This window comes from Bubalus kerabau, chromosome 4, assembly GCF_029407905.1.
Source record: "Bubalus kerabau isolate K-KA32 ecotype Philippines breed swamp buffalo chromosome 4, PCC_UOA_SB_1v2, whole genome shotgun sequence".
Taxonomy (NCBI): domain Eukaryota; kingdom Metazoa; phylum Chordata; class Mammalia; order Artiodactyla; family Bovidae; genus Bubalus; species Bubalus kerabau.
Window position 1 is genome coordinate 176,381,840 of NC_073627.1, and position 27,808 is coordinate 176,409,647.

The window sequence follows — 27,808 nt, forward strand, 5'->3', positions numbered from 1 at the left end:
TTGGACACGACTGAAGTGACTTAGCCCACACAGCACAGTGCTTTCTGCAGGTTTGTACGCCTCCTGCCCCTGGCCGAATCCCTGGTGCCATGAATAAATTAATAAGGGAAAAATAAATAAAAAGAGAAAATTAAGGAAGAAGAGATCAAGGAAGGCAGGGAAAACAGGAGAAAGCAGAAAGGGGAAGGAGGAGGGGTGAAGGGCTGCAACTACTCGGAAAGTATCACCCAGAGATTCTGCCACTTTGATGTTACTCCAAAAATTCCTGAAGCAGGAAAAGTAACTCCCAAGGTGGCCCCGTCATTAGTTCTAGTAGAGAGACAGACAGAAAGAGGGAGAAACGGAATAAGAGAAGTGGGACAGGTGAAGAGAGACAGAGGAGACAGAGCTCCAGCTTAGCATGACTGAGAAAACAAGTCAGAAAAACTACACAACCGTCTACACAAACACTTGGAGGGAAAACCCGTCCCCCAAAGCGACATTAGCAAGAGACAATTAAACCCTACACCGTGGTACAGCTAAGAAGACTTCAAAGCCCTCTGCATATGGAAATTAATCCTGCAGGCAGGGTGGGAGCTAGGACACCTTGTGCTGTGGGCGATGAAAGAAAGCACAGGCTGAGAGGAGGGGCTGGAGCGGTAATGAGCCGAGAACCCCAGAGACCCTGGCCCACCCCAGCTTCCTCCACCCTCAGGACCCCAGGAGCCCCCAAAGGAAAAGGGCCATGCTCACTCCCATCATCACAGACGTCTGGGGAAGCTGGGTGGATCCTGGAGGACAGCGGTGTTCCCGGGTGGCCGTGCTAATCTCTGTGCATACACCACCACCAGCCCCCTAGTGACACTCAGGGAACACCTCTCCCTGCGCGGAAGCCCCTGAGTGACACACAGGAACATGTCTCCCTGAGTGGAAGCCCTCTTTCCTTCCCACACCTCCCCCTCCTTCTGGGTGATTTATTTTGTTTTCACTTCTTCATCTCTCCCAGCCTGAAGCAAAGGAAAGAGGAGAGAAGGAACACGGGTTTCAACTCTAGACCTAAGAGTAATGAAAAGCGTGAGGCAAGAGGAGCCGAGGGGAGGGGAGCAGCAGGGAGGGGGACCGTGAGCAATCCTAGTACCAGCGCTGCCCTCCTATCGCCCATTCCTCCTAAGGGCTCCAACGCGCTCTTCATCCAAACATAAATTAGTTTTATTTATTTATTTATTTCTCCAGAATGTGGAGAGCCACGCTGACGCATGCAGCCTGCACAAGGGTGGAGGACATTTTCCCTCCCATCCCTACCCCAGGGCATGGACAGGCTGCGGTTGAATGAAGAGAGCCAGGACCCTAAGGGAGCTGGGGCAACAGTTGGGAAGGTCCATCAAAATCAAAGACGCCGCCCCTGTGTTCTGCCTTGGAGCTCTGCTTGCTGCAACACGAAGGAGCCAACCAAAGGACGGCTCTGTGGAGCCACACTTGGATATGCCTGTTTACTTCTCTTTGTTACACATCCGTCCATAAGATGGATGAGTCTCACAGAGACTCGCCTGGGTCTAGTGAATCTTCCAGCCTGCAAAGCTGGCCCTTAATTACTGTTGTTTGTTGTTCAGTTGCTAAGTCATATCTGACTCTTCGCAACCCCATGGACTGCAGCATGTCAGGCTTCCCTGTCCCTCACTGTCTCCCAGAGCTGCTCAAATTCATGTCCATTGAGTCAATGATGCTATCCATCCATCTCATGCTCTGTCATCTCTTTCTCCTCCTGCCCTCAATCTTTCCCAGAATCTGGGTCTTTTCCAATGAGTCAGCACTTTGCATCAGGTTGCCAAAGTATTGGAACGTCAGCTTCAGCAACAGTGTTGTCAATGAATATTCAGGGTCGATTTCCTTTAGGATTGACTGGTTTGTTCTCCTTGTAGTCCAAGGGACTCTCAGGAGTCTTCTCTAGCACCAGCCCTTAACACTCACTCTTAGTTAAGTGCTGAAGAATTGATGCTTTTGAACTGTGGTGTTGGAGAAGACTCTTGAGAGTCCCTTGGACTGCAAGGAGATCCTAAAGGAGATCAGTCCTGGGTGTTCATTGGGAAGGACAGATGTTGAAGCTGAAACTCAAATACTTTGGCCACCTGATGCGAAGGGCTGACAACTTTGAAAAGACCCTGATGCTGGGAGGGATTGAGGCAGGAGGAGAAGGTGACGACAGAGAATGAGATGGTTGGATGGCATCCCTGACTCAAGGGACATGGGTTTGGGTGGGCTCCGGGAGTTTGTGATGGACAGGGAGGCCCGGCGTGCTGTGGTTCATGGAGTCGCAAAGAGTCGAACACGACTGAGTGGCTAAAGTGAACTTTTAGTTATTACTATATTTTACATTCATTTTATTCATGCAACCAGTATATGCTGAGTGCCTAATATGTGTCAGACGTAGACTAGGTTCCAGGTGCTCAGTGGAGAAGAAGAAACAGAGAGACAAAACACTTGCCCTCATGGATGTATACGTTACAAAGAGAAGTAGACAGACAGAAGTAAGCGGGTGTGAATCCTAGTCACAGCTGCTTCGTGAGAGCTCCCCAGGTACCGTGCACAATCTTAAGTGTTTCAGATGTAGTAAATCATCTCACTCTCACAAAATTCCTGGATGAGAGAGGAGGAAACTGTGACTCAGAGACTACAGACTTGCCTAAGGTAGCACAGCTGTGAGGGGGCAGAGCTGGATGTTCAAACCCAGGCGGGCTGGCTTTTATCCAAAAATCAAAACAAAGCAAAACACGACCTGCTATATAAACGCAGGGAACTGTATTTAGTATCTCGTATCGATGAATGAAATGAAAAAGAATTATAATGAAAAGGCATCTGTAAAAGAAGGTCTGTGTGTGTGTGCATATAATCATTTTGCTGTACGCCTGAAATATTGTAAACCAACTCTTCTTATAAACTTGAGAATACTCCCTGGGCCAGGAAGATCCCCTAGAGAAGGAAATGGCAACCCACTCCAGTATTCTTGCCTGGAGAACCCCATGGACAGAGAAGCCTGGTGGTCTACAGTCCATGGGGTTGCAAGAGTTGGACATGACTGAGTAAACCACCACCATTCTTATAAAAATTAAAAACAAAATTTTTTAAGTGCATGGTTACAATTGGTATTAAGTACCAGAGGAAATAAACAGGATTCAGTGATAGAGAATAATTGAGGCAGGGAAGGTTTTGGACAGGATGGTCAGGGAGGGCTTCTCAGAGGAGGTGACATTTAAAGAGAAGGAGGTGATCCCTGTGAGCCTGGCGGGCTGCCGTCTATGGGGTCACACAGAGTTGGACACGACTGATGTGACTTAGCAGCAGCAGCAGCACCCATTATGCAGGTCTTCTTGTGGTTCCTGCTCTGGCCTGTATTTCAGTCTTCATTCTGCAGTTAGGTAAACTGATGGGCAGAGAAAGGAAAGGAGGAGAAGGCATGATGGCACCAGACATCTTCTAGATTTATCTTGTCCAGTCTCCTGTGGGGGTGTTAGGATGTTTGCCCAAAGCTACACGGCCCGTGGGTGCTACAGCCAAGACTACATTCATGCACACTCATCTTATGTCCAAGGCAGTACCCTATTCCACCAGTGTTCTAGGCACTTTTTCAAAGGATTTGCAAATATCAAATCAAGGTAAAGCACAGAAAACTAGGAAACTGCACATGACCAATATAGCATGTTTTAGTTTCTTCAAGTAGAACCCAAATCTACATATCCTGCCAAGCCTTGAAGTTGACCACCTAGTTACACAGCATTTTCCCACCAATCAGCCAGACTAACGTGCTCACCTGCACTCACTCTCTAGAATTCTATTATCATAGTGCAGGAAGGGCTGCCCAGTTCCCTCATTTTGCAGACACGGAAACTGAAACCAAGCCAAGAACAGAAGCTTGGCTTACTGATAAATCATTAAGCAGAAATAAACAATTAAATTGCCTTCATATGTTGAGGAAGAATATACGTGCCTTGGATTTTTCTCCTCCATCTCTTTCTCTTGTCAGTGATGTGAATGAATTTGCCCTAAGCAATCTCTGTATTCTCAAGGGGGTATAAATACAACCAGGGTATTGAAATCACATAAGACTTGGGTTCAAACTCTATCACTGCCAACTTTGACGAATTTATTTAACTTCTCTGAGCTTAAGTTTCATCATCTGTAAAATGGGGACACTCATACCTACATATTTAAGGTTGGGATGAGGATTAACAGGGAGTCATGAAAAGAACTGGGCATGATGCTGACATTCTGTGCTCAATACAGGTGCATTTCCTTTAACTTTGGGGAAAATGAAATGCAGGGTAACTGACTGAGGTCAGGGATGCAGTTAAGTATCAAACTGGCTGGAGCTTATGAGAACCACCAACCTACAGCCTTGCAGGGTATCCCACTGCTCCGGTGGTATGTGCTACCTGAGGCTGGGTGACCCGATGCATCTGGTGCCCATGGACATCCATGGAGCAGTTTGGGAGTGGTAACTGTGGAATATTTAACAGAGGTGCAGTCAAGGAGAAAAGGCACATGGAACACGGCTCCAGAATCATTCAGGGGATGCCAGTTGAGAAGCACTCTCTATAATGACTAACAGGCTTCAGGGAGAGGCAAATTTTTTGAGTGTGACACTTTTACAAATTACTACCTAAACACATTATGCTGATAGCTCACTTGTAAATGGCTCTCAATCATCACAGGGGCGCTTCCAGCTCAGTGTCTCCTGTGCTCTCACCACCACCCTGGGAGGTTTTCTGTTACCCAGGAGTTAGCTGCATGTGGAGTGCTCCTTACCCTCTCATGACAGTCCTCTCTGTCGGTCCTACCACTGGTCCCATTATATCAGTGAGAAAACCATGGTTCAGAGAGGTTAATAATTTTCTCAAAATCACACAGCTACTTAGGGAAGGTCTTCTGCTTTGTCTAGTGTGATTCTCTTTTCCCACCATACTCAACGCTTTGTGTTAGTCACTCAGTCGTATCCAACTCTGTGCAACCCCAAGGACTGTAGCCCACCAGGCTCTTCTGCCCATGGAATTCTCTAGGCAAGAATACTGGAGTGGGCTGCCATTCCTTTCTCCTAGACATCTTCCTGACTCAGAGATTGAACCCAGGTCTCCTGCATTACAGGCAGATTCTTTACTATCTGAGCCACCAAGGAAGCCACATTCAATGCTTTATCCTTTATATATACATATGCCTTTCTGGAAATTAAAAAAAAAAAAAGTAATAAAAAGTGAGAAGATAATGGCTATAGCCATGCAAAGACAGATGCAATTTCTCAAGGGCAGAGAAGGTGTGAATCACTAAAAGGAAACAAAAAGGTACATCTGACCTCACGCTTCTCAGGCAAAGCACTTAGCACCAGATGACAAGGGCAGAAGAGGCCCAGGGGCCTAGGGGTTACACGTCCAGCTTTCTGAAAACTAAAATGCCATAGTCATTTAGATTCCAAAGCCCTGTGTGTGCTGCTTAGCTGGAACCTAGAGGAAATGAAAAAAAATGCTAATCAGAGAGTCTATTACCAGATCAGGAGATTACACTTAACTTACATTCTCATTACTCTTAATGTTTCCAACCAATCTTAGAATCAGCAAAGGAGCACAATCTATTTATATTTAAGTAGGCAGGTAACTGGGGAGGCCTGCTCAGCCTGGGCATTCAGGTCAACCCTGCTCCCAGGATGAGGAGGATTAAGCAATTTGGACAAAGCCAAAATGAAGCAGGGAGTCAAGGCAGTGTGGTCCAGCCTTTTCAATCTAAAATTCATCATGACTGAAGACAAAAAATACTGGTGATTAGCTGTGTCTCCCTTTAAACTCGACATATTCTCACTTCAGTTCTCCACTCTTTCACATCCAAGTGATCCAGGAAGGGCTGGACAATGTCCGTTACATGCTTATTTCTCCAAATGCATTCTGCGGGACCCTACACTTGTAAGACATTAACAGGAAGTAAAGTCTTCTATGTCCAAGTAAACTTAGGAAATATTGAGACAAGCAAAGAGAAATGGGTCTATTTCCCGTAAAGCTATTCAAAGTGTATTTCCTTGAGATGCTGGTTTGTAATATGAATCTCTAATATGTCTGTATATGCGTGTGTTTGGGTGTAGATACCCACTTGTCCACACTTATTCTGGACTAGAGCTTGAAAATTCTTGGTTTCGATCATTCCAGCTTTACTCTTCTGTGGGAAGAAAGAGAGAAGCAAGCAAAGACCTCCAAGTTTTTATTTTACAAGTGCCAGACACTCTGTGTAAAGCCAAGGGCTTCACTGCTATGACATTAAGTTGGAATATTTCATTAATAACTGATCTCTTAATTCATGTTTTATGATCCTGTCAGCAATAGAAGCACTTGTCTCTGCTGAAAAGAAAGTGTGTGTAGCTTCTAATCGTGAGCCTTCCCTCCCTCTGCCCCATTAACTTGGAAGGAAGAATCACTGGAAAAGGTGGACGAAAGTCAAAACAATTGAGTTGTCTCTTTATGGATTTATCGAGTGGCAACTGGTGCCATAGAGAGAGCTAGGCGGGAGCGGCGAAGCATGCCGGGAAGACCATTGATCATCAGGCACCTGGGTCAAAAAGGATTTTATCTTCTGTCCTCAAATCTAAATGGCACACTGGAACACAGATGCAGTGGACGGGGGCAGAGAGCACTGGCGGACACTCAGTCCTCCCGTCACCGGCCCCTCCCATGGAGAGGTCGCCAAGGTCACTGCAGGGTAAAAGAACCCCATTTGGGAGAAGGTAAGATGGGGTTACCTTTATTGCTGAGCATCTATCACAGACTAAATTCTGAGGATGCAGACAAATGAGACATGACCTCTGCTTCTGGAGCCCACTGTTTAATGTGAGGGATGACGGACAAGTGAACGCCAGTGGGTCAGAGGAGGTGATGAAAGGAAACAGTTCCCGGGCTCATAAGGGGCCAGGAAGGACCAGGAAAGGAGATGGTTATGCCCCCTCCAGGATGTGGAACTTGATTCCCCATCCTGCAGTTCAGGCTACACTTGCGACTGGCTTCTAATTAAGAGAGTAGAGGAAATAGACAACTGCTGCACACGACTGTAACCAGATGATCAGGACACCAGCAGGCTGAGATCAGGTACTCTCTGATGCAACAGGATGACAAGGGCCCTTCACCTCTGCGCTGATCATGAGAAAACACACACAAACCCCAAATGAGGGAAATTCTAGAAAACAACTGACCAGTTTTTTTAAACAACTGTTAAGAAAGAATGGAAGGAAGGAGGAATGGAGGAAGGGAGGGAGGGAGGAAGGAAAAAGGAAGAAATTGTCACATATCAAAGGAAACCAAGGAGACACAGTCATTAAAAGCAACATGGAGACATAGCTTGGGTCCTGGGAAAGAAAAAAGGACACCGGCGGAAATCACACGAAATCCGAATAATGTCTGTAAGTTTAGTTAACGGCAATGTACAAAGGTTGATTGCTTAGTTTTGACAAATATACCAAAGGTTGACATCTTTGTAAGATGTCAACCTTAGGGGAAGCTGGGTAAAGGGTATATGGAATGTCTCTGTACTATCTTTGCCAATTTTCTATATATCTAAGACCGTTCCAAAATTAAAAATCAAAGATAATAAAAAGCTATGGCGCTTATGAAGGGTTTGGGGAGACTGATTACTCCTGTAAGGCAGTTTGAAGGAAAGGAATAAAAATCCTAGGAAGACACTGTTGTCAGAGGAAAATGTGTGTACAGAATGATGATCTGTTCAGAGCACTTGTGTGCCTGCTATGGCAGGAGGGCTTGTAGCGCAGTGGGAATGACGCAGAGTATCAGACAACAGCACAAAGAACCTTCTAGTTCAGGCAGAGGATGATAGTGAGGTGACGAAGGATTAGAGCAGAGAAAACCTGTCATATATGAACAAAACATCAAGAAGGCAGGAGAGTTGGCAAAGACAACCAGCAAGTCTTGTTTAATCTGAAAGCAGCAAAATGGGGAAATCAGCAAGTAAAATCAGTGAAGGCATCCTACGTGGGTCCAGCTCCGATGTGACTTCTAAGCTGAGTGGCAGATGGAGAAAGTGAAGTGCTTCTCATACTTGGAGGCCTTGAAAGCATGAAGATCACAAACATGGAAGCTTGTTTGTTCTGCTTGAACACCTGGTATTTACTCTGCAACTCAGAGAATTTGGGGGAGGATTCGGGCAGCTGAACACAACTGAGTCACAAACATTAAAATAAACTCATGATGGCAAATTGATCACTAGATAATGAAGAAGCAGTGGGCTTTGAGGGACCAGATCATGGCAAACCCAACTCAAAAATCTTAAAACCGACCCAGTGTCTTCAGAGTAAAGCCCAAACACCTAAGCCTAGCATTCAACGTCTATTATATCTGCAGTAAATTACCTTTATATCTCACTTTCTTCCTTGTTGTTTCACTACAGATAGCCCAACTCCACATCCTACAAAAATAAAAAAAAGTTGAATTTCCAATTCCTGTGCCCTTGTGTAATTTGTTCTCTTAGCATGAGCTGCCTTGACTTGAGCCCAAATCCTAATACTTTATGCACATGTCACTGCCTCCATGAAGGTCTCCCTAACCACAGAGTAAAAACTGTTTCAATTTTCTACATTCCAGCTTTCTTATGTACCTCTTTCAGGATTTATTCCATTCTACTATGTCTTTGGTTGGCTGGGAGCATACACGACCATGCCTTAATGGGTATCTATATTCCCACTACCCCTTACACACAGGTGCTCAGGTAAAGTGTTGGGTGGCTGCTCAACACTCAATCCCTAACCACATCTCTCAATAAAGAATGGAAAAGCTCACTTTCCCAGATTGCACTGCAAATAGAGGTGGCCATGCGACTCACTTTTGGCTAATGAATCACAAGGTGAAACCTTTGAAGGCACTTCTGAAAAAGACTTTTCTTTTAATAGAGGAAATAGCTCACAAGGAGAGCTGTTTTCTGCCTGCCCTGCCTTCATTCTTGCTTTAAATTATATATTGTTTCATAAATCTTGAGGTGCTACAGCCGCCTGGAAACTCCAAGGAGAAGATCAAAACGGCCAGAGAGATTCCAATGCTGGGTACGAGAGTCTTGAGCTGCAAAGCCACCAATCTACAGACTTTTTGTCACGTGAGATAACTAAACGTCCTCCCCTCGCTAAGCCTCCAGGATACAGGTAAAACTATCCTAAGAAAGGTGGTGCAATGGTAAAGAACCCACCAGCCAATGCAAGAGACACAGGTTCAATCCCTGGGCAGGAAGATCCCCTGGAGGAGGGAATAACTACTCACACCAGTATTCGTGCCTGGAGAATTCCATGGACAGAGGAGCCTGGTGGGCTACTGTCCATGTGGTCATAAAGAGTCACATACAACGGAGCATGCATGCATGCATCCTAAGCAAGACACTACCTAATATCTTTTTTAGTTGAACTGAATGTGAGAATGTTCTATCATTTGAGTTCCTCTAAGAGGAAAACCTGAACTTCTCAATGTGTGTCCTTCAGAGAAAGGCAGTCACTTGCAGCTCCAAATCTACGCCTCCAGCCCTGGATGAAGAGAACGCAGCGTGTGACCCGGATAACAATTACTCTGTCATGTGAATTTCTAATCTGGCCCAGGAAACGCTACCCAAGGCCAAGTCATTGTCCCCTTATGACTTCATCTACGCTTAAATGTCAAGTGCTGATTCTCACCACACTTCCCCTGAGAGGATTTAGTAGTTTAATGAGGAACACGGGCTGTCATCTGCATCCCAGGACTTGTGACACTGGAGAGGCATTATCTCCACCAACGTGGAACCTCCTACACATTAAACACACAGAGGTCAAATAAAATATCCTGCTCACATTCCACAGCCCAAGAGTCAGAGAGCCGAGTTAACATTCCCAGAGAGAACCAACAGTTGGCAACAGTTGCTGAGCGTCTAACACACAGGAGTCTGGGCACCAAGAGGGTGGTTGACAAAGATGGACAAAAAGGGACAAGAAAATTAACAACTGGCGAACTGGAAACCTCATCCCAAGTGCTTTATCTTTGGTGAGTCTTCTAATCCTCAGTATACTTAAGGCTCGATATACCCATATTTCCTGTGGTCATGTATGGATGTGAGAGTTGGACTGTGAAGAAGGCTGAGCGCCGGAGAATTGATGCCTTTGAACTGTGGTGTTGGAGAAGACTCCTGAGAGTCCCTTGGACTGCAAGGAGATCCAACCAGTCCATTCTGAAGGAGATCAACCCTGGGTGTTCTTTGGAAGGAATGATGCTAAAGCTGAAACTCCAGTACTTTGGCCACCTCATGCGAACAGTTGACTCATTGGAAAAGACTCTGATGCTGGGAGGGATTGGGGGCAGGAGGAGAAGGGGACAACAGAGGATGAGATGGCTGGATGGCATCACCGACTTGATGGACGTGAGTCTGAGTGAACTCCGGGAGTTGGTGACGGACAGGGAGGCCTGGCATGCTGTGATTCATGGGGTCGCAGAGTCGGACATGACTGAGCAACTGAACTGAACTGATACCCACATTATAGAAATGAAGCTCAGAAATTAAGTAGATTATTCAAAACAGCATCACTAAACCAAAAGGTGGAAAACCCCCAAATGTCCACCAGCAGATAAGTGGGTAAACCAAACAGGGTATATCCATAAAATGAAATGCCATTCAGCCAAAAAGTTATTAAGTCCTCATATATGCTACAACTTGGATGACGTTTAAAGACATTATGCTATTAATATATGAAAGAAATCAGACACAAAAGGCCAGATACTGAATGGTTCTACTTATGGTAAATATCTAGAATAGGTCAATTCAGAGAGACAGAAAGAGGATTAACAGTATCAGGAACTGGGGTGTGAGTCTGTGTGTGCACGCACCCACGTGTATATGTGAATTGAGGAGCTATCGCTTAATGGTTGCAGAGTTTCTGTTCGGGGTTAGGGTTTTGGAAAGAGACAGTTGTGGTGGTCGTCAACACTGTGAAAGCAACTAATGCCACTGAATTAACTGCACCTGAAAAATGGTTAAAATAACAAACCACATGCTACACACGTGCAGATACATAACCACGATTCGAAAAACTCACATTACTACTAAACGTTTTGACAACTCAAAACTTAGTATCTTTGGGGAATTCCCTGGAGGTCCAACGGTTAGGACTTTCACCACCAGGGGCCTCGGCCTGATCCCTGGTTAGGGAATTAAGATCCTGCATGCTTCACAGCCAAAAACAAATAAAAAAATCTCTGACTCCAAAGTCTGTAAGCTTTCCAGAAAACCATATAAGAGGTTCTCGGAGATTTAATCCATTGCTGTCCAGTAGAACTTTTTTTGAAAATGGAAAATGCTATATCTGCACTTTCCAATATGGTTACTACTGACCACATATAGTTAAATAAGTAAATTGTAATTATTTAATTACTTAATGCATTTTACTAAATTATTAAAAAATTATTTAATACATTTTAAGCATTTAAATTTACATAATAGCCACTTGTTGAGCACTACAGATCAAGTGAAGCATAGATGACTAAGGAAACTGTGTAACAAAATGGTGATGCCCTGATGATTGAAAAGAAAAAATTCTTTCATATTAAGACCTCAGGATTAAAAAAAAAAAAATGTAGACCCACTCAAAGCTTCAAAGATTATCAGCATAGCCTCCAATCTGTCTCTTTGATTTTAGTTCATCTCTACCTCCAATCCATCAGGAAAATCAATCTTAATAACAGCATATCTGATTGTGTCACCTGCTTTATAAAAACTCGACTAAATAGGAATGCATATACTAAGTGGAAGAAGCCAACCTGAATATACTGTATGCTGTAGGATTCCAACTACATGACATTCTGGAGAAGGCCAAACTATGGAGACAGGAAAATGATGAGTGGTTGCCCGGGATTCAGGGAAGGAGGGAGGGAGGACCGGGTAGAACACAGAGGATTTTTAGGGCAGTAAATCTACTCTGTATGAATAAAAAGGGTTGATACATGTTTTGCCAAAACCCACAAAACATACGAGACCAGGAGTGAACTTCAATGCCAACTGTGGACACTGGGTGATAATGGTGTGTCAATGCAAATCCATCAGTTGAAAACGTACTGCTCAGGTGGGGGATATTGGGAGTGGGGGATCCTGGAGGTAGACGTGGGAATAGGGCATATATGGAACTCTGCTTGCTGCTCAATTTTTCTATAAACCTAAAATGGTTCTAAAAAGTAAAGTCAATTAAGGGGAAAAAAAAAAACACACTAAAAAGTAAAATACCATTAAAATTCACTGATCTCCTGGCTCCTTCCTCTCCTCCAGTCCCTTTCTCATTGTTCCAGAGATTCATGTCTTATGCCAGCTCCCTAAACTCACCAGCAACTTGTCACCAGAGACTCTGTCTGCATATGCTATTTCCTCTGAGCTGAATGCTCCTCACCTCTACTACAGCTGCTTGGCTCATATCTTTTAAAAGCTGGAATCCCCCTCTTTGAACATTTTGTTGAGCCATGAAAACTGAGTTAACAACTCCCTCCTTTGCTGGTCATGCACTGAATAAATATCACAGCTTTTATCCTTGTTTTGTTACTGATCTTCTCTTCTAAGTCTCTCTGGGTTGCTCCAGGGTAAAGTTTTATTCCTCCCCACCAGATCTGCATGATCTGGCCCCAGGCAAACCCTTGAGGTCCTACCACTCCCTCCCTCCAGCCAAGCACTGGCCTTCTCATCATCCTAGAACGCATGCACAACTCCTCCAGCTGCCGGCTGGCTTCCCTCTGCTGGAACCCACTCCCCAACTAACTCAGCCCCATCAAAGTGAGCTCAGACTCCACCTCTTGAGGAAGCCTTCCCTGACTTCCCAGCCATCCCAGCTACATTGCTGTTGTTCAGTCGCTTAGTCGTATCTGACTCTTTGAGAGCCCATGGACTGCAGCACGCCAGGTTTCCCTGTCCTTCACCATCTCCCAGAGTTTGCTCAAGCTCATGGCCATTGAGTCAGTGACGTTACCCAACCATCTCATCCTCTGTTGCCCGCTTCTCCTCCTATCCTCAATCTTTCCCAGCATCAGGGTCTTTTCCAATGAGTCAGCTCTTCACATCAGGTGGTCAAAATATCGGAGCTTCAGTATCTGTCATTCCAATGAATATTCAGGGTTGATTTCCTTTAGGATTGACTGCTTTGATCTTCTTGTCCAAAGGACTCTCAAGAGTCTTCTCCAGCACAATGCAAAAGCATCAGTTCTTTGGTGCTCAGTCTTCTTTACTGTCCAGCTCTCACATCCATACATGACTACTGGAAAAGCCAGTTTTGACTCTATGGACCTTTGTTGGCAAAGTGATGTCTTTGCTTTTTAATGAACTTTCTAGTTTGGTCATAGTTTTTCTTCCAAGGAGCAAGCGTCTTTTAATATCATAGCTGCAGTCACCATCTGCAATGATTTTGGAGCCCAAGAAAATAAAATCTGTCACTGTTTCCACTTTTTCCCCTTCTAACTGCTATGAAGTGATGGGACTGGATGCCATGATTATAGTTTCTTGAATGCTGAATTTTAAAGCCAGGTTTTTCACTCTCCTCTTTCACCCTCATCAAGAGGCTCTTTTGGAGAAGGCAATGGCAACCCACTCCAGTACTCTTGCCTGGAAAATCCCATGGACGGAGGAGCCTGGTGGGCTGCAGTCCATGGGGTCGCTAAGAGTCGGACACGACTGAGTGACTTCACTTTCACTTTTCACTTTCATGCGTTGGAGAAGGAAATGGCAACCCACTCCAGTGTTCTTGCCTAGAGAATCTCAGGGACGGGGGAGCCTGGTGGGCTGCCGTCTATGGGGTCACACAGAGTCGGACACGACTGAAGTGACTTAGCAGCAAGAGGCTATTTAGTTCCTCGTCACTTTCTGCCACTAGAGAACTGATTCAAATGTATTTTTTTAATGGCTGAGTAATACTCCACTGTGTATAAGTACCACAGCTTTCTTATCCATTCATCTGCTGATGGACATCTAGGTTGCTTCCATGTCCTGGCTATTATAAACAGTGTTGCGATGAACATTGGGGTACACATGTCTCTTTCAATTCTGGTTTCCTCAGTGTGTATGCCCAGCACTGGAATTGCTAGGTCGTATGGCAGTTCTATTTCCAGTTTTTCAAGGAATCTCCACACTGTTCTCCATAGTGGCTGTACTAGTTTGCATTCCCACTAACAGGGTAAGGGGGAACACGTGTACGCCCATGGCAGATACACGTTGATGAATGGCAAAACCAATACAATATTGTAAAGTAAAAAATAAATACATAAATAAAATAAAAATAAAAAAATAGAAAATAAATAAATCTTTTACAAAAAAGAAAAAAAAAGAGGCTCTTTAGTTCCTCTTCACTTTCTGCCACTAGAGTGGTATCCCAATTTTACATTCTCAAAATATTCAATGCCTTCTCTATCAAGTCATTTACTAAAAATGTGTCTAAATACTTACTTATAAAAGTATTTGTCTAATTCTTATCTCCTTCAGGCTTTAAGCTTCTATCCTGTTGTCCTTTTTTTCTCTCTCAGTTTTATCTACGGTTCCTGCGTATCAGAAGTTCCCAGTACATATGTGAATAAAGAAGCTAATTCCTTTATCCTCCAGGGACCCCTCCAGGGTCCAGGTGCATGCTAATTATTATTTGTAAAGTAACTATTTCTTTTATCTCTCAGGGTCACAATGAGTTCCTGACACAGAATGAGTGGTCAGCAAATTCAGTATTTGTTGCGTGAATGAATGAACGAGAAGTTCAGGAATCCTTGCATAAATGAATTGTTCCATTCCTTTGCAGTAGAAGCTGTTCAGCACCATTTATCTTTCAGACTGAAGAGGCTACTACAAGTGTGTACACAAAAAAATGTTCTGAGTACGATGACAACAGCTCTTTTCATACCAAACATTTTCCAAGCCTGCGTTCTCACCTTACTCTCTCAGTAATGTCGGTGTTGGGTGGTAGACACTCACTTCTAGAAATGGGTGAGGAAGTTCACGGAGAGAATCCGACCTGCCATGGACAACACAGTGGGCGAGGAGCCAGCCAGTTGCCAGGCTACTGCACAGGGTGAGGACAGAGGCTGAGAAGCTGCCAGGACAGGGAAGCAAACAAGCTCTCTGATTCCTGGGGCCAGAGCTGGATGGGGAGACACAGAATGGACCCTGATTACAATCTAAGGGGGATTCTTCTGCTGAAAGAGTGTTGATTGGATTGTGCTGAAATGCCAGAGTCTGTGGGCAATCAAACACCCTCTGGCTACCTCTTAGCAGCTGGAATTAGAAATTTGGAGGCAGAGGCTAGCCTGCTGTTGGGGGGCAAGCTGGGGGACACAGAAGCAGCTCAGCTTCAGACTACAGCTAAACTGGTGGATGATAGACTTATCCATTCAGAGCACTGCTCAAAAGAATTCTCCCCCCAAATCAGAACAGGGGAGCAGTTTGTCCTGGGGGTTAGGGGACAGAGGAGTAATGGAAAAAACCCTTGCAACCGCAGAGTATGCAATAGGTTACCAAGTGTTATAATTTCTAGTCTCATTAGATCATCCCCCAAATCCCACTGAAATGAGTGTTAGAATCCCCATTTTAAAGATGCACACACCTAGGTTAGGAGATGGAAAGTGTCATGCTCAAAGTTATAAAGGTAGCACTGAAGCAAGAATTCCAAGTCTGCCCTAGTCTCTCTCCAAGAACCCTGTAATCAATCCAAAGCAAGAGTCTCCAATATGAAGTCAAAATCTCAAAATACTCAGAGGGGTTAGATTTTCCCAGGAAGATGATCACAAATCTGTTTCTTCCCAGATGCCTACTATGTACCAGCAGGCACTCCATATGGGCCTATATGGATGAGACTATCATCTCATATTTGATAGGTTGACACTGAGTGATGTTCTGAGAGGTGAAGCCACCTACTAAAAGCGGCACAGCTAGCAATGAACAGACTAAGGTCTTTAGATTTCATTCTGAGAATGAGGAGCAACAGTGATGCAGAAAGTCAGCTCCTTTACCTTTTCTCAAGAAATATGGTGGGACTGGCTCTACAGTACAATGAAGCAGTGATACCATGTCTGTTCAAACTGATTTTCCATTTCAATGGACCTCCATGTGACTGAGGTTGCTTAAAAAAATAAAAGCAAAGTTGAAGTATGTCAAGAGTGGTTAGGAAAGGGGGGCATTTAGATAAAAGATGAGAGAAAGTAAAGACTATCTCTTACCATCTCGGGAAAGATGAATGGAATTGAATATGAACTGAATATGAAGCATGTCCTGGTGGGGCTCGATTACTCATCAGGCACTGGGGCCAGAGCCCACAGAACTTTTAGGAACCAATAAAAAATGTTTTAACTTTAAACCAGAAGCAAAAATAACGTTTAGTTCAAAGGAAACATTTCAATCTATAGTATTAATATCATCTTTATACAAACATAAGTGTAAAATTTGGAAAATAAGTGATAACATATATTTTTAATGTTATAGAGGAACAGCCCACAAAGGCCAAAGTGCCTAGTTTCTCAAAAGTCATAAAGCTGCCCTGTGTATTGACTATGTTATTACACAACCTTGGCCATTGAATGTGGAGCTAACCTGCCGCCCAAGGAGTCGTGAAGAGGTGGACACTCTTTAGTGACTAAACAACAACAAACAGCTAACAAGGATTAGTGGGATTTGGGAAGAGTTTTCAGCTAGGTCCTGATAGACTCTTGCACGGAATTATCACAGGTAGAGCTGAGGTTCTGAGCATTACCAAGAGAATTGGAATTATGCTCCTGGGTACATGCAGGCACATCCCCTTTGGCTATGCCAATCAGAGAAGGATGAATGAAAGTTACCTTCGCTTTATTATTTTCTCCATTTCAAAAATTATACCTATTATGGGTCTGTAGAACCTAATGGGACCCTGGAGATTGGAATCGATACCTAATCTATGATTAAGCAGGTCTTTAATGCCTAACCCAAATCCTGACTATTCTAGCTACACCTTTAATTTTGCTTTTTAAGTCTGAAGATCAACAAATGTTGTTTCCCTGGCATTGCTGCTAGGATTTCCTTCTAATAAGGTCCTTCCAGAAGTCTGAGTGTGTAACCTCTTGAATGAACAGAACACCTGAATGGCAGTAAGAAGACACAGACTGTACTAACAAATCCATCATGTAACTGTGTGATCTGGACAAGTCACTTCCCCTTCTGGGCCCTCATTTCCTAGATCTGAAAAAGGAGAGTTACTGGCATATGTAAACTTGCAAGACCTTTTAACGCTGAATGTTTAGGATATTACGGATGATCCTATCATAGATCCACTTAGAGTAAAGTCAGTGTTATGTGAGGATCTATCATGCTAGGTGTTTAAGAAGACTTCTATCTATTAATAACTCACCTAAAAGTCAAGATATGCCTGTTAGTTTCTGCACAAGCAGTATCACTTTTAAGAATTTGCAGAGGGACAGTAAGGGTCAGGCAGATTAGGTAATACACACACACACAGAGCAAGTCAGGGGCAATGCCAGGTCCAAGCCCTGGGGACAGTACAGGGGTGGGGGCAAGGCTATACCCCCTGCTTGAGTTGTCACATTATAAACACCTCCGTCCTGGAGTTAGAAACTCTCCTTCTGGGCATGACAAGCTGAATGAGAAATTCCATTTCCTTTCCCATCATTTGAATGAGAAAGGGGCCAACATTAAAATGGGGGCAATTGTCTTTACGTCACCCTGGGCACCACTTCTAATCACAAACTTGCAGACCAACGGCCTCCTGTGGCACTGATATGGTGTGTGGAAATTGTCATATAATTTACCACAGGCAGTGCCTGAAAGTGACTTTTCAGCATCTGCTCTCTAGTAGTCCCAAGAGCAGGCAAATGAAGAAAGCTCCTGTGGCTGCTGGAGAAACGTAATCTCCTCCAGTTGCATCCAACAGCCTCTCCTTAAACTCCTCAAACAGATCCCTTTGCTCCGTTTCCCTCATCCCATCACGCCTCTCTCTACCCCTGATATTGAAACTGTATTCACCCTTCAAAACTTCCCTTCATAAGTCCCACTGTGCTCTAAGAACCTGCCTATCCCAACTCACTCCCCACTGCCCCATCTGTGAACTGGGAGGAGTTAAGTATGGCTCGGCTTCACCCCAAACACAATTACTCTATGGGTACACCCAGGCTGTTCTCTGATGTCTGTAATAGCTCTTTTTATCCATGCAACACAAGGCACAGATTCAGGGATAAACACAGGCTAATGTATCACTGAAATCAATGTAATATAATGTAATCAATCTCATATTCTGGACCCTGTGGTTACTGTCCCAGCTCTTGCCCTTAGTCCAGCCCCTTCCTGCCACTGGAGCCTCAGATTCACCATCTGTAAAATCGGAGGAAGGTACTTAAACCTTGATGAGCTGTTTTGAGAAAGAAAGCAAAATACGGTTGCAGGCAATGATATGCCAGGAATAATTATTATTGTGACTCCAAAAGAAACAACCAGTGTGCTAAAGAAAATAACAAAATAAAGTTGATATTCCTTTTTCTGTGATTCAAGAAAGGCAAACACTTTCTTTGAGGTGTATCTAGTATATGCTGAGATAAGGGTTGAGTTATTCAACTATGAATTAAAAGATACCATTAAACACATATACACCCTTCGAGGTTCCAGATTAGAATGCCATCAAAATGCCATACAAAGAATTAGCCTATATGTCTAAACTTTGTTGAATCACATGGCTCTTAAAAGCTTTGGGTCCCTGTCTGAAGAGTGGGGGTCCTTTAGTGAATACCCAGCACAGTGTCAGTATATAGTCAGTATTTGTGAAATTACGGCATGATTATTTAACAAGAACTTCAGTACCGCAGCACAGATTTGAGCTGGGCTCTCTGATGATAATAAGTTGAGGAAAGAAGACAAGAACTTAAATCCTAGCCTGTCAGAGGCAGAAGAGTGACCTCAGGGATTATGGATTCCATTCTGACCTGGCCGCTCTGTCTTGATATGAGCATATATAAGTGACTTCACTGCTCTGAGCATCAGTTTCCCTGAAGTCAGGAGGGAGGGATATGATGGCTATATAAACCAAGGGCAACTTGATAAAGAACAAAATACAGAAGTAGGATTTAGAAAGTCAAATAAGGGTGGACAGCAGCTTTTCTCGGCAGGGAACAAGAGAAAGTGGATGCAAACCCATTGGCTCTGACAAATTGCTAAACATGAAGTAGTAAAAAAATTGATGAATGTCTTTATGACTCATTGACTCTCAGGGCATGTGGGTAGCTGTCCAGCACTCAGAGATCCTTGGATTACACTCTGAGGTTAGGACCATATTCATTTCATCTTTCATGTATCTGTCAAACATTTATAGAGTATGTCTGGCCCTGTGCTAAGCATGCTTACTGGAAAAAAAATTAGTAATCCTGGCTCTTATAGAACTTCCAGTGTAGTAGGTAAGAGAATTAAACAATTTAAGAGAACTGAAGCATAACATAGAAATCAGGAGTCCAGGGAATATGGGAATATACAACGGGGGACACCTAAACTAGCTGGTTGTCTGAGCGCATTCCCCATTTGAAATATTGTCCAAGTTAGAATTGAAGGATGACTCAAAGGTTGTCAGTTAAAGAGCAGAAACTATACCAGAGAAAGGGAAGAGCAAGGCTGCTGGAGACACAGAGGTAAATAAGACATGATCCCTGCCCTCACAGCGCTGCCAGTCTAGTGGATAGAGTATAGTCTGAGCTGTACAGACAACCAGAATCACATGGACTTCCTTTCCAGTCTATGATTCTGCATCCGTCTTCGGTGGGCCAGGTATAGTGCAGTGGACGGTGAGACCAAGCATCCAACCTGATTTCAAGGCTTGGCCCCATTGGCAGCCCTTTGTGTGACCATGAACGGTGCCCTTCCCTCTCCAGCCTTGCTCTTCCCACCTGTAAAAGAAAAGGCTATCCCAGGCCATCGTGTATACCTTTCTGCACTGAGAAGTCTATGCTCCAGGATGACTTAGCAGTTCTCAGGATTCACTTTTTACTTCTCATGGAATCATAGTTTTGTTGTTTTTTCCTACTCTTTCTTCCACATTATGGCCCTTTATGTGGAATGGGTGACATTATTTATTTCTCATATCCTCAGGACTTAAATCCCTGAATTATTCTAAATCTTGCTCAGGCCTGACATCACAAATAAATTCTCCATCCCAGGGGCAAGGAGATAAATGAGGGCTGCCACGCCTGTGACCTCCATCAGGGATCTGGCTCCACCACTGACCCAGGGAAAATATGATCCCAAGTCAGGCTGGGGGAAAGGAGGACGGACACACACACACACACACACACACACACACACACACACACTTAAAGGTGGGCATTTGTAAAAAGACAAAAGAAATAGCTTCCCTCTGGATGCATCTCAAAGACTCCCAGCAAATTGAGGGGACTGAATTTTGGATCTTTGCTTCTCATTCTCAAAAGGAAGGAGCCAGCCAAGCCAGGCAGAGCAGAAACTCCCAAATCTGGGGTCACGCAGTGCTGACTTGGAGCTCTGCCCCATTCAAATCTGTGTGATCTCAGCCAGTGATTGCATTTGCTCTGAGACCTGGTTTCCCCAGCTGGGAAGTGAAGCCACTATCATTTCCTCAAGGAATAGCTGTAAGGATAAACAAAGCTTCGTAATGAAGAGTAGCTAAAGCTCAAGCAAGGTGGAGCTCCACGGAAAGCTGGCAGGAACTGTCTGTGGCTCCTCACATGGGGACTTCCCCAGCCCTCAAGTAAAGAAGGGACGGCTCAGTCCAGTTTACACACAGGAATACACTCAGTGCTGAGTGTAAATTTTAGCTCCACCCATCTTTAAGACTCTGAACCCTCTGAGCCGCATATCTTCATCTGTAAAAAGTAGTACCTACTTAAGGTTGTTTTGAGGATGAAAGAAGATCCTGTGTATCAAGTATGGCACCTGGCCCTTGACATGTGCATAGTAAATGATGCTAGCAAAAATGCAGGATCTCACTGGCTTCTACGTGATCCCTATCTGCTGGGTATCCTCCATGCACTCTGCCCTGTCCCCAAACCATCTTCTGTGATGCCCTTTGCCCCAGGAGCCTGACTCGTCTCCAAATCATATCTCCCAGGTTCTCTTGCCTTCAGCTTCCAGGTGGGTTCTGCTCAGGAGATCAGCGGGCAGCAGGGTATTTATCACCCTGTCTCCCTCCCTGTTGAACTATGCTCCCAAGAGTGACTGGGGTTACTCTCTGGCTACTCCCTATAAGCAGGCCCTCTTCCTAGCATCAATGTTCCTTCCTCTGACTCCTTTGGGGTGGCAAGAGCTTCCCTTTTGAAATGAGGAGTCTGGCTCCTATTTTTGATGTTTAATTGCAGACAGTTTTTAAGCCTCACCTCTCCTTCTGCCCTCTGTGCTCTGTATCTGGACAAGCTGGTAAGAACACCTGTATGCTCCCTCCTTTCGGCACTGGCTGCATATTCAAACCCTGCAAGGCTCTGCCCATGCCTGGGAATTCTCACGCCAGCCCTGCCCTTGAACCACAATCAAAACCCAAGCTAGAGGACTTCCCTGCAGGTCCAATGATTAAGTCTTTGCCTTCCAATGCAGTGGGTGTGGGTTCAATCCCTAGTCAAGGATCTAAGATCCCACATGTCTCATGTTCAAAAATCCAAAACATAAAACAGAAGCTGTGTTGTAACAAAATTCAATAAAGACATTAAAAATAGTCCACACCAAAACAAAAATCTTGAAAAAAAAAAAAAAAAAAAAAACTAGCCAGTTTTATATGGTTACCCAAGGGGACAGGTCGGGGAAAGGGATGCATTGGGAGTTGGAGACTGGCATGTATACACTATTATATTTAAAACATATAACAACAAGGACCAACTGTATAGCACAGGGAACTCTGGTACAATATTCTGCAATAACCTAAATGGGAAGAAAATCTGAAAAAGGATACATGTATAACTGACTCAACTTTGCTGTATACCTGAAACTAACACAATATTAAAAATTGACTATGTGCTTAGTCGCTCAGTTGTGTCTGACTCTTTGAGATTCCATGGATCACAGTCCACCAGGTTCCTCTGTCCATGGGGATTCTGCAGGCAAGAATACTGGAGAGGGTTGCCATGCCCTTCTCCAGGGGATCTTCCCAATCCAGGGATCGAATCCAGGTCTCTCGCATTGCAGGCGGATTCTTTACCATCTGAGCCACCAGGGAAGCCCCAAATTGACTATCAGCAAATATAAAATAAAATTTTTAAGAGAGAAAAAACTTTTCATAAAAAATAAATTTTAAAAATGTAAGAAAATACTGAACTTTAAAAAAAAAAATGCCAATCCCTTTTACTGGCTCTCAAGCCATTTGGACCTATTGAGGGGCCTTTCTGGCTCACCACAAAGAATTCAATTATGTGAATAATCAAGAGAGAGAGAGAGAGAGAGTGTGTGTGTGTGTGTGTGTGTGTGTGTGTGTCTGTATGTGTGTGTGTGTGACCATCAGTCTCCCACCAAAGCTGGGTGGGAATTCCTCTTGCTTTTGCAGGGAGACCAATGCACCCTGGATGCTAGTCTACAAAGCCTTAGGACCCCTGGCACACCCTCCATGAAACTCTTGACCTCTTCTGAGTATTTTCAGAAGAAAGCCGTCTGCTTTGTCCCAGGACCTGGACTGATGTAACACTGAAGGTCCAGGAGCACATTCATTCATCAAGCATCTGTTCATCACCTACTTGGACAAGTTACACTGGGTCTGAGGGGAACGAGTATTGGAGGATAGCTTTACAGCATGAAAAAATAAACAATTACTTTATGCCCATTATCTTATTTCATTCTCTCCACAGCCCTGCAATATTGTCATCCTCACTATTGTTTTATAAGTAAACTGAAGCACAAAAGAAATAAGAAAATTGGTCAAGGTAACACAGTTTTTACATGGTTAAGGGGAGACAAGAATCTAGGATTGACTTCACTCCAACCCTCCTCCACTCTTTGCACAGACAAGGCACAGAGGACAGGAAGAACGTGGCAGGAGACACATGCAGAGCGTGCACTGAAAGTTAAGCAAATAAAGGGGCCTTTCTGAATATATTTGAGGGCCTTAGAAAAGGCCCAAGTGCCAGGCCTGCACATAAGAGTAGGATCTGGACATATGACATGAAGAAGAGTGGAAAGAGTCCAGGGCTACCTGAAGAGTATAACTTAACACTACTGGGGACACAAGGTGGAGATGTGGGCCAGGGACACTGCGACATCGAGGGCATTATGCTAAATGAATGAAACTATGAGCCAAGCCACGTAGGGCCACCCAAGAGGGACAGGTCATGCAGGAGAGGTCTGACACAACGTGGTCCACTGGAGAAGGCAATGGCTAACCATTTCAGTATTCTTGCCTTGAGAACCCCATGAACAGCATGAAAAGGCAAAATGATAGGATACTGAAAGAGGAACTACCCAGGTCGATAGATACCCAATATGCTACTGGAGAAGAGTGGAGAAATAACACCAGAAAGAATGAAGGGATGGAGCCAAAGCAAAAGCAATACCCAGTTGTGGATCTGACTGATGATGGACGTAAAGTCCGATGCTGTAAAAAAAAAACAATATTGCATAGGAACCTGGAATGTTGGGTCTATGCCTCAAGGTAAATAGCAAGAGGTCAAACAGGAGATGGCAAGAGTGAAGGTCGACATTCTAGGAATCAGTGAACCAAAATGGACTGGAATGGGTGAATTTAACTCAGATGACCATTGTATCAACCACTGTGGGCAAGAATCCCTTAGAAGAAATGGAGTAGCCATCATAGTCAACAAAAGAGTCCAAAATGCAGTACTAGGGTGCAATCTCAAAAATGACAGAATGATCTCTGTTTATCTCCAAGGCAAACCATTCAATATCACAGTAATCCAAGTCTATGCCCCAACCAGTAATGCTGAAGAGGGTGAAGTTGAATGGTTGGATGAAGACCTACAAGACCTTCTAGAACTACCACCAAAAAAAGATGTCCTTTTCATTATAGGGGACTGGAATGAAAAAGTAGGAAGTTAAGAGATCTTTGAAGTAATTTTGGCCTTGGAGTACAAACTGAAGCAGTGCAAAGGCTAACAGAGTTTGCCAAGAAAACACACTGGTCATGGCAAACAACCTCTTCCAAAAACACAAGAGAAGACTCTACACATGGACATCACCAGATGGTCGACACCGAAATCAGTTTAACTATATTCTTTGAAGCCAAAGATGGAGAAGCTCTATACAGTCAGCAAAAACAAGACTAGGATCTGACTGTGGCTCAGATCATGAACTCCTTATTGCCAAATTCAGACTGAAATTGAAGAAAGTGGGGAAACCACTAGACCATTCATGTATGACCTAAATTAAATCCCTCATGACTATAGAGTGGAAGTGAGAAATAGATTTAAGGGACTAGATTTGATAGACAGAGTGCCTGATGAACTATGGATGGAGGTTCATGACATTGAACAAGAGACAGGGATCAAGACCATCCCCATGGAAAAGAAATGCAAAAAGGCTAAATGATTGTCTGAGGAGGCCTTACAAATAGCTGAGGAAAGAAGAGAAATGAAAGGCAAAGGAGAAAAGGGAAGTTATACCCATCTGATGCAGAGTTCCAAAGAATAGCACAGAGAAAGAAGAAAGCCTTCCTCAGTGATCAATACAAAGAAATAGAGGAAAACAATAAAATAGGAAAAACTAGACATCTCTTCAAGAAAATTAGAGATACCAAGGGAACATTTCATGAAAAGATGGGCACAATAAAGGACAGAAATGGCATGGACCTAACAGAAGCAGAAGATATTAAGAAGAGGTGGCAAGAATATACAGAAGAACTGTATAAACACGATTTTCATGACCCAGATAATCACGATGGTGTGATCACTCACCTAGAGCTGGACATCCTGGAATGTGAAGTCAAGCGGGCCTTACGAAGCATCACTACGAATAAAGCTAGTGGAGGCGATGGAATTCCAGTTGAGCTATTTCAAATCCTAAAAGCTGATGCTGTGAAAATGCTGCACTCAATATGCCAGCAAATTTGGAAAACTCAGCAGTGGCCACAGGACTGGAAAAAGTCAGTTTTCATTCCAATTGCAAAGAAAGGAAATGCCAAAGAGTGTTCAAACTACTGCACAATTGCTCTCATCTCACAGGATAGCTAAGTTATGCTCAAAATGTCCAAGCCAGGCTTCAACAGTATGTGAATCATTAATTTCCAAATGTTCAAGCTGGATTTAGAAAAGGTAGAAGAACCAGAGATCAAATTGCCAACATCTGTTGGATCATTGAAACAGGAAGAGAGTTGCAGAAAAACACCTACTTCTGTTTTATTGATTACACCAAAGGCTTTGACTGTGTGGCTCACAACAAACTGTAGAAAATTCTTAAAGAGATGAAAATACCAGACCATCTTACCTGCCTCCTGAGAAATCTGTATGTAGGTCAGGAAGTAACAGTTAGAACTGTACATGGAACAACAGACTGGTTCCAATAGGAAAAGGAGTCCATCAAGGCTGTATATTGTCACCCTGCTTATTTAACTTCTATGCAGGGTATATCATGCAAAAAGCCAGGCTGGATGAAGCACAAGCTGGAATCAAGATTGCTGGGAGAAATACCAAAAACCTCAGATATGCAGATGACATCACCTTTATGGCAGAAAGCAAAGAACAACTAAAGAGCCTCTTGAAGAAAGTGAAAGAGGAGAGTGAAAAAGTTGGCTTAAAACTCAACATTCAGAAAACTAAGATCATGGCATCCAGTCCCATCACTTCAAGGCAAATAGATGGGGAAACAATGGAAAGAGTGAGAAACTTTATTTTTGGGAGCTCCAAAATCACTGCAGATGGTGATTGCAGCCATGAAATTAAAAGACAACTTCTGCTTGGAAGAAAAGCTATGACCAACCTAGACAGTATATTAAAAAGCAGAGACATTCATTACTTTGCCAACAAAGATCCATCTAGTCAAGGCTATGGTTTTTCCAGTGGTCATGTATGGATGTGAGAGTTGGACTATAAAGAAAGCTAAGCACTGAAGAATTGATGCTTTTGAACTGTGGTGCCAGAGAAGACTCTTGAGAGTCTCTTGGACAGCAAAGAGATCCAACCAGTCCATCCTAAAGGAAATCAGTCATGAATATTCATTGGAAGGACTGATGTTGAAGCTGAAACTCCAATACTTTGGCCACCTGATGTGAAGAGCTGACTCACTGGAAAAGACCTTGATGCTGGGAAAGATTGAAAGTGAGAGGAAAAGGGGATGACAGAGGAGGAGATGGTTGGATGGCATCACCGACTCAATGGACATGAGTTTGAGCAAGCTCTGGGAGTTGGTGATGGACAGGGAGGCCTGGTGTGCTGCAGTCCATGGGGTCGCAAAGAGTTGGACAGGACTGAGCCACTGACCTGAACTGAAGCTAAATGAAATGTCAGACAGAGAATAACAAATACTGTATGAAATCCCTAATAAGTGATATTATTTGAATAATATATCATAGCATTTGAATAACAAATACTTTATGATATCCCTAAAAAAATACAACTAGAGAATAAAAAAAAAAGAAGCAAACTTTTATATTTATAAAGAAAAACTAGAGCTTACCAGTGGGGAGAGGGCAATGGGGAGGGGCAATACATGGGCGGGCGGTGGGAGTATTATAGGATTAAACAAAATCGCATGTGAAACTTCTGAAAATTGTAAAGCACTATAGGATTTAAAGAATCTTCCATTCAATAATATACATGTATAATTTTAAAATAAATTTATATAAATAGATACACACACACACACATATAAAACAACAGCAACCAAAAATTCAGCCCCAAGGGCTCATTTTGCAGGCCATAGGGGACAGTTTGCAGACTCCAGTCTGGTATTATAGATGGGAGGTTAAACCAAGAAAACAGGTTAGGTGGGTCTTTCTTTCCTTGAGCAGAGAAAAACACGAGCCTTTTGAACTTGCCTGAATTCTCTGACAAGTTTAATCAAGTACTGAATAAAAGGCAGGATGATTTACTTAGTTTTTCCAAATGCCACTGATGAGGTACCTCCTGCAAGACTACAGACAAAGATAAACAGCTGGGGGATGGGGTATAAAATGTGGTTGCAGAAGAGGAGACAGTGAAGCCTCAGGGAGTGAAGGTCTGGGAGCTTCGAAGAAGCCAAAAAACGCTAGTTGAGGAAGCACAAGAAAACCACCCTAGACTAACAGATGTGGCTGGGCTCAAACCTGGACTACGAGGCGTTTCAGGAACTCTGAGCCCCAACACTGAAGCATCAAGGACCCTGTAAAGAGGCTCAAAAAATAAGAAACCCAGCATCGATGGACTCTCCCCACTTCTGTCATGACACTGCTCCTGGACCAGTTAACATTACTCACAGCATATTTCAAAGTAACAACTCCCAAACCTCAGGGACTTAAAGGATCAAGGTGGATGTTCCACTCAGGCTAGATGTCCATCCCATGTTGGCAGAGGACCTTGACTCATTAGTCTCTCAATGACCCAGGCAGAGAGGGCGGCCACCATGTCAAATGCTGACCACGTCCACGTGAGAAGGAAAGACAGAATTCTGGAGGGTCTTTCCCTGACAGGTAAACTCTCTGACCCATGAGTGGCATATATCACTTCTACTCACAATTTAGTTATTGGAGACATGCAAAGAGTAGTAAGCCAGCATGTGCAGGCCAAGCATGAACCCAGAAAGGACAGGCATCAGAAAGGCTTGACAAAACAGCATTCACAGTTTGGCCAACAGAACCTCCAAGGAAGCCTGCCATGTTCTGATGACGTGGGAGGCTGGGAAGCCTCTGAGCTTTCTAGCAAAGAGAGCAGGCAGCTGG

General features: G+C 43.8%; 1 protein-coding gene and 1 long non-coding RNA gene across 2 annotated transcripts in view; both read right to left on the reverse strand.

The window, feature by feature from the left end:
- Positions 1 to 27,808, reverse strand: part of ASTN2 (astrotactin 2) — a 1,029,079-nt gene that overhangs the window by 944,626 nt on the left and 56,645 nt on the right. The window lies entirely within an intron of this gene.
- LOC129650708 (uncharacterized) lies at positions 7,919 to 27,803 on the reverse strand. The gene is made up of 3 exons (XR_008713956.1): positions 27,710 to 27,803; positions 8,366 to 8,421; positions 7,919 to 8,128 (listed from the first exon to the last, which is right to left on the reverse strand). It is a non-coding gene; the product is annotated as an uncharacterized LOC129650708 (long non-coding RNA).